This window comes from Polistes fuscatus, unplaced genomic scaffold, assembly GCF_010416935.1.
Source record: "Polistes fuscatus isolate 324 unplaced genomic scaffold, CU_Pfus_HIC Scaffold17, whole genome shotgun sequence".
NCBI classification, from domain to species: Eukaryota; Metazoa; Arthropoda; class Insecta; order Hymenoptera; family Vespidae; genus Polistes; species Polistes fuscatus.
In genome coordinates, this window is record NW_025113075.1 from 882,066 (window position 1) to 890,857 (window position 8,792).

Sequence of the window (8,792 nt, forward strand, 5' to 3'; positions counted from 1 at the left end):
GAACGTACTCTCGCAGTTGCGTACTCTTTTCTTTCATTTTACTTGCATGTTTTATTAGCACGTTTTTAAAAGTAAGAACGAGATATTGGAAATGTTATTTCGTTTGACCAGTTTCAGTGGGAAGTAGATATAATCGTTTAGATTCGATTGAACAAACGCGTTGCATCGCGACGACGACGGGTCCTTCTTCGAAATTATAAATATCATTTAGTTCGAATGTGCATTGTCCTAATGAGTTATCGATAATGGCGTAGATATTCTTTTAACTTGTCTTTCGCGAAACGAAACGAAATAAAATTTCATAATTGCAAAACTAAATATTGCATTTAGTACGATTCTCTTGAGTCTTTTTTCTTATTCTTGAATTAGTATCGATTGCAGATATAAATGGTTACAAACGATTTAGTATTTCGAGTATCGATCGTTGGTACCAATCATTTACATAAAACTCTTTAAATTTCTCTTCAAATCGTTTCTACTAACCTTTCCTGTTAATTTCAAACAAATAAAATACATTTTAAATACGTCGAATCGTATTTTACCAAATAAAAAACGAGTATATTGATCGTACAAATATCTACAATTTGTTATTTTCGTTCGAGACGTATATATTCGAGGATGAATACTAATCAAAATTCGATCTAAACTTAGAACGTCCAGTTTTTCATTTAATATACTATTACTAATTACTATATATCATTACTATATATTACAATAATAGTATATTGTGCGAATACAGTAGAATTTAAAGATGAAACAACCTACTACTACCACCCATTTTGAGAAATAAACTTAAAATCGCATACGCGAATTCCTTCCACGTGCATAAGATGGATGTGCATGGTTCTTATACGTACACACACACACACACACACATATATATATATATATACTGCGAAATGAAAATTACGAATGAAAATACGAAGGAACGAACGTAATCGAGCCTTTGGCTTGCTAACAAGTATCTGCAGTGGTTGCAATTAGTATCGCTTAGCGGGAACAATCTAAATTTTCACGAAGCGTTTCGGTAAATATGTATATTCCTACCTCTCTCTCTCTCTCTCTCTCGTGTGTGCATGCGTGTCTATGTATGTATGTGCGTGCGCGTGTGTGTGTAGAAGGATGATGCAGGCGTCATTATCGGTTTACGCTCGACGTAATTCTACAGCCGTTCGTACTCGTTACGCTCTAAAAGATCGTCCTATAAACTCTGTCGCGATGTTAAAAGTCTCATAAAATTATGCGGAATATTGTACCCACTATGACGCCAATGTTATAACAATCTATGAGATATCATTACAAACTTAACCCTATCATTTCTAACCGGTGTCAATCAATTTTTTACTAAATTTGTTGGCCAATCAATTCGTTATCGCGACTTTTCTGAATCTTTTCACTTTTTGAATAACATTTAATTGACGTAAAAGGAAATTTCATTGTCGGGAAAGTACGAATTTTTGTTGAAATTTTCCAATTATTTCTCTGTCGTGGTTTTTTTTTTTTTTATCTTCCGTCGTTTTTTTTTTTTTAAATAATAACGCGATTTTGTTCTTCGGGGTAGGAGGTAATGACGTAAGGAATTAGATCGTCCGGAATGTTCGTAATGATTTTAAAAGAGAATAAAACGAATAGAACATTTATTATTGGAAAAAAGAAATAAATTGTGCAATCGCAGTTTATGTTGATGCACCCCGGTGCTTCAGCGGGTCCCGTTACCATCCCTTAAGTTCCTCCCTGTTCATGATGTTAGATATTAACGTAGAGTTAACGACTGTTTCATTATTTTTCTTGACATAAAAAAAAAAGAAAAGAAAAGAAAAGAAAAGATAGAACAGCGAGAGGTAGACTAGGACCACCAGCAAAGTTCAGGTGAAACTCGGTCCCTGGATGATGCCCTATGAAGCGAAATGGATTCTGAAGAGGAGGACGGGGACGAGTAGGAGAAGAAGAGGATGAGGAATAGAAGGAGGATAGGTTGAGGGATGAAGAGATGGGAAGGGAAGGGAAGGGAAGGGGTTCGGGGGGTGGGTACGAACCGGAAGAGAGTTCGTCTCTCATCCTCCTAGCTGCTTAGCAAGAAGAGCCATCGGGTTGAACTGCGATGGCGGCCTGGTGATGGTGATGGTGATGGTGGTGGTGGTGATGGTGGTGGTGGTGGTGGTGGTTCCCTGTTTCTGGGACTCCTGATCGTCCTTGAAAGAGAGAGAGAGAGAGAGATAGGTTGGGTTCTTTCATGGAGTGGGGAGCGCAGAGATGGAGGAGGGCTACCGGAAGTGCCCGGATATGAGTTTCCGGCAAGGACAATTTGCAGCGCGAAATTGAATGATCGACTTCGATAAGCGGTTGAACGAGAGAGAGAGAGAGAGAGAGGGAGAGAGAGGGAGGAAAGGGAGAGATGGGGGGATTGTAGGGCCTATATTGGGAAAAGAGAGAAAGATAGATAGATAGATAGATAGATAAAGGGGGAGTAGGGAGAGTTAGAGTCGATCGTGAGGACTCGAAATGCCGTTATTACGATGATTCGTTAGCGTCATTACCGTTCGTCGCGAAAACCGGGAAAAAGGGCGCGTCCGCGCGCATACGAAATCCATTTGTGTCCTCCGTTAATTGTTATAATCGCGAAGATATCAGAATATTACTCTTGGACCGGTATATTTGTTCGCGATTGATTTATAACATTCATTTCAACGTCTAATACTTTTTTCATTATTTTATCTTGACTTATTTATTTTAAAATGAATACAACGTAAGAAATTAATTTGTTATCTGTTTTTTATTATTATTATCGTAATAGACATTGTTTATGATCTCATCACGGATTAGAAACATTAGAACACGAGACATTTTAACTTTCTATTCTCGATTTATGTTAGAAAAAAAAGAAAATAAGTAAAGTGGAAAAAAAGGTTTGAACAAATAAAAGGAAACGTACGAACGATAAAGATTTCTTTCGGTTCGTATATAGTAACACAACGAATGCCCCGATGCATATTCCGAATACGAAGTCAACGGACCGAACTTGATTTGCCGGATCACTGAAATTGTTGATGCGACTTGTCCCGTGATTGTGTCGTGCGGAAATAAAAGGGAAAGAGAAATAGGCAATGGTAGCGATCGACGAGGACCTATGAACAGAGTTGGTTGGTTGCCTGGTTGGCGCTCTTTCGATCGTCCAAAAACGCTCGAATGATTGCAAGAGTCGAGTGTCATTTTTGCACGAACGATACTGCTGCACCCGTTATAAATCGAACCGCGAACGGGCTATTTACCTGTCCTTTCTCACCAACCTGTCGATGTTTCTCTCTCTTTCTCTCTCGTTCATTCATTCATTCATTCTCTCATTCTCTTTCATCTGTACATCGTGGTCAACAGCAACCCACCGGTGGGAACCAACCTCTCTATTGAGAATACAGTATAAAAGAGAGAGAGAGAGGGAGAGAGAGAGAGAAAGAGAGAAAGTGGGCACTCAGGGCTGCGGACGGTTTCATTGGCGGCATCTATTGGAAAATTTATTCCAATATTTTCAATTAAAGTTAGACAATGCTTTGGTTTGATAACGTTACCCCTACCTCTATACTACCCTCTCTGCCGTTCTAGTTTACCGAGAGAAAAATAATATAGTACGCGCGAATGATCAGGAACAGCTTTTCAGAACCGCGTCCGTGGTTTGCAAGCAACAGCAGCAGCAGCAGCAACATCGGCAACAGCAACGACTACGACGAAGACAACGACGACGATGACGACGAACGTAGAGAAAAAGAGATGAAAAGAGATTCTACTATGTTCGAAGGGATTGCATTGCAAAGGGTAGTACTAGTAGTAGTGGTGGGTGGTATTGCTAGCGGGGGTAGTTCTATGTGTCAGTTAGGTAGCTAGCTGGCTAGCTAGCCAGCTAGCTACCTAGCTACCTACCTACCCCTACAATGTACGTCGAGAAATAGAGGGTGGAGTTGTTGAGAGTTTCCGAACAATACCCGATTTCGTTCAGTTACGTCACTACGCGTACAACCTATCGTGTAACTTTTTGCTCGATCGAGTAACGTAATTATAATCCGTCCATCCATCCATCCATCCATCCATCCATCCTTTTCGCAGCAATATCGTTTATTCGTTTATTTTATTCTTATTTATGGAAATAAAACAATGTGATTTTTATAGTAATTTGTTTTTTTCTTTTTATTAGTCTACTGTAATATTGTACTAATCAGTACACTTTAAAGTTCGTGTTATCTTGCAAATTTTAATTGTGATTATAATAATTTCTTTTTATTCTTTTTTATTTTTCTAATATTAACTTATTAAATCATTTTCATTATCATCGGTATACATATATCGTATTTGTTATCTCTTAATTATATTATGTAACATGATTCACGAGGTGCAAATTATAATGACACCGATAAAATATATAATGACTCTTATTTGTAATACATCTACGTGTGTTATAGAATATGTCTTGTTTTACATTCAACATACTTGGTGTCCACAAATCATTTCAAAATCAATTTTGTTAGAAAATTTGATTTAATGCTCGTTACGTGCAAATAATTATTATAGAAAATAGATCATTTTGCCAGTTATAATAATAATAATAATAATAATAATAATAATACAAATTTAACAAATGTAATGATAAATAAAAGAATCTCATACTTTCGATAGGTAAAATCAATTACAATTATTTTCAAAAAATAAATTGCATATCGTAGAATCATTTGATATTACATTAATACGAAAAAAATGATATAATTTTCTTCTTTTTTTTTGTTCCAACGTTACATAGTACGTATCGAAAAATTAATAATCCAAAGATATTGTTCGTGCGATAGAATAATTACGAAGGATCGGATTACAAGAAGAAAAAAAACGACAAGTGAAATACATAGAAGAAAAAAGAAAAAATTAACGTCTACCAGATTGATCGCGAATATGATATTTTGTAAAAGGACACCCGGTAGTTTTAGTCCGCCCACATAGGGAACGATAATTAGATGCCTGCTGGCATTGCCGCAAACGTCACGTGGCTGTCAGAAGAGCTGTCATCGCTTCCTGTTAGCGCCGACCAACGTTCGCGAGCAAGCGAGAGAATGGTTTCGAAGGTACGATAAGAGAGTGAGAGAGAGAGAGAGAGAGAGAGAAAGAGGAATAGAAAAAAAGAGAGAGACAGAGAGAGTAAAGGAACGAAATAGAAGCCGAGTAACACGAACTGGACGATACTATGATTTGTTCGGACAGTTCGATCACCGTTCTTCGTATACTTCGACTATTGGAGTATTACTCTCCCTCTCCCTCCCCCTAACACCCCCATCCCACCCGTCGAATGTTGAGAATGCATCTTTAATGACGTTCGGATGTTTCCAATATCAACGCATTTGGTTTTTCTTCAAGGGGTACTTTAATGTATGCACTGTTTAGTCGTAGTTTCTTGTATCTTCTCATTGGTACGAATGTTTTTTAGATAAATTTAATGTTTTAAAAATTGTTAGAATGTTTTTCGATTCTCAATTAATCTCAATTAATTTGTAAGACTTTTATTTACGAATATACTTTCAATTAAAATTTAATAATATTCGATCGAGCGAATAAAATAATTTGATACAAAAGATGAACGGAAAGATAATCCCAATAGACACGTCGAATATATAAGATAGAGAAAGTGTAGAAAAATAATAATAATAAAAAGAATCAACCAACCGATAATAAGTTTCTATCAAAAGATAAAAGTTGAATGAACGTATCCTAGCAGCTAAAGATGTTCTAATGAAATAATAGGATTGCGATAGTGATAGCGAAGCATGATGGAAGGGAGAGAGAGAAAAAGAGAGAGACTGGTTAGATTTCAATAGAAACGGGATGAATGTCCTTGCGTGGAAAGCAGTCACTGGGTTTCGGGACGAAAAACGAACCCTCTGGGTTTAATACCACGCCTGGTGCTCACCACTTTGCGATACAACACTGTTTATAATTAAAATCATTTCTATCTACTCTATTCTTTTTCTTTCCTTTGTGATTGGGCGTGCGTGTATGCGTACTACGCGTACGTGGGTGTGTTCAATATTTTTCTCGATATATTTCTCTCCATTATTCGTAACTATTGATATTCGTATCTTTATATTCCTACCTTCTAGCATAGTCAATTATCTTGGATTTTGCGATTGGAAATCTTGTATAAGGAATCATTGAAACGATAAAGAAATCGATCTACCAAACGTATTTCCTATTGTTATTATATTCGAGAGATTGAAATTGACCGTTATTCGAGTATCCTTTCGTTTAAAAAGTATTAAAAAAAAGGATTACCTTAGACAGAAGCTATCGAATAAACCTCTCAATGAATATTTTATATTATACGTTGTAGTTAGTGAAATACGATTCTTTTTTTATTTTTTTTTTTTTTTCTTTTTTTTTTTTGTAGAAAGGTAAGAGAGAGTACGTTAAGTTACAAATTAAAATTGTGCAGTTTAATTTTATGCGACAGTAAAATACTCTCCTCTCTTATTGTCTTATTTTAAATTATTATTATTATTATTATTATATTTATTGTCAGGTTTTAATTGAAGAATTTATTTACCGAAAATAATTTCATTTACAATATTATACAATAATTAATAGCGAACATAGCAGATAGATTCTTACATTTTGTATAACACCATATAAGAAAACATACTCGATTCGTACTTACAATTTTAATGAAATAAATGAAATACTTGGTCAAATAAATTCTCCAAAAATGTACAATTAATAAATCGAAAAGAAAAAATAGTTTTGGTTTTACGGTTTTACAAATCGGAAAGTTTATTTTCTATCGAACAAGTTGCAGTCGGTCGTTTCGAATGATTCTTTGAACATGCGCGCACGCATACACGTGGACACGTTTGACGATCGCGAACAAGAGAATTCATGTTCACTTTTTCGATCGTTTCGATACACGAAAAACGATTCGTTATCGCCATTCTTACGCATTCGAATCGTTACAAGCGAATCCCGATTGGCGTTTAAGCGAAAACGCAAACCGGTTTTTTTCCACCTTTGCGTTCTCCGTTTCTCTCTTTCTCTCTTTCTCTCCTTTTTTTGGGGGGGGGGATTCTTTGTTTTCCATTCAAGAGAAAATCCATGCTATTTTATAACCAACGAAAGATCGATAACGATGCGATTAGCGATCTCGCGTAATTCAACGAGATTGGATCGTGTGTGTAAATGCGATTGAAACCGAATTGAAAGATATTTGTTGGATCGAAAGAAGAAAAAAACCAAAAAAATCTTCTTCTCGTTTAGAGGATCGAATTGGGGGATGAAAAAGACAAAAAAATGAATTAAAGAAAGGAAAAGGGAAACGTCATTAAACGACGGACGAATGAGATCCTCGTTCACGCGGAACGTGAAAGTGTTCGCGTTGGTCTATTAGGTTGTCCCATAAGTTCTCTCCTTTTTTTTTTTTTGATGCGACTTCGATAGACGATATTTGTCGTTTAAGATTGATTTACTGTGTCAGATATAAACCGTTCTGCTCTATTACTCTATTATTTTGATTTTATATTTCAAGAAATTTCCTATAATTAAAATATTGAAAATTACTTTGACGAATTTTCTTTAGAATAAGTCAATGTTAATAACTGAACACATTTATATATAAAAAAAAATGATAATATATTAAATGAAATGAAATATATAAATGCTTAAATAATCCGAATTATTTAGATACCAATTTAAACATTTGTTAGATATCGTAGTTCGCGTAGTAATCCTAAATCTTGTTGTATTTAACGCAGCGCGAAATCTTGGAGTTAATTAAGGGATCCCGAGGACTTTCTCGTAACGAATCTTGTAACAACTTAAGATAGTAGAATTTACGCGTGATAGAAAAGGAAAGAGAGAATGGTTGGAGAAAGATACATAGGGGCAGGAAGGGAACATATGTGAACAAAGTGGAATGAGAAAGAGAAAGACGACGACGACGGCGGCGGCATGGTGTGCGCATGTTCTCTGGTAACGGGGCTCGAGTAAACTGGTAATACTAATGCTAGTAGTAATACCTAATAGCAGCCCGAAGCAGTGCCCGAGCCCGACTCCTTCTAAGTGAATTAACCTCGAGCTAATCTCAAGTTAAGTAAACCCCTAAGCAGACCTCGAGTGATGCATACCTACTAGTACTACTACTACTACTACTAGTACTACTACTATTACTATTACTATTACTTCGTACCAACGTCGCTACGGTCCCCAATCTCCTTCCACCCTTAACGCATTTTCTCCTATCGTATGTCTGACGCATAACGAAAGGATAGAACGAGAGTTTATCGCCTAACGACTACGATAATACGAGCCCCTTTACTTTGTACTAAGATTCCTTGTCGGAAGAATATTCGATCAAGTTAAACTCGTTTTATCATGTATAACATATAACATTAATTATATTCATTTTAATATTTTTCACATTTCATTTTGTTTATCTACGATATTATATTATATATTTCTTTTTTCTTTTTTCTTTTTTGTAATATAGTTTTATAGAACGGTATTAATACAGGGATAAATTAAATACAGTCAAACTTCGTGGGTATTGCATGATTTATAATAGCGGTCTCTTAACAGTTTCGGTTCAATGGAACATTTATGAGTATAGTAATATTTTATGATACCTTTCCCCCTTCGTAACACGACAAATGTTATTAATATAATGTTATATATTTAAACAACGATTCGTCCAAATCTTTGGGAAAGTTACGTGGAATACAGTTTGAAAATCATTTATGTCAAATTTAAACGTTCTAACTTCGTTGCAAATGCAATTA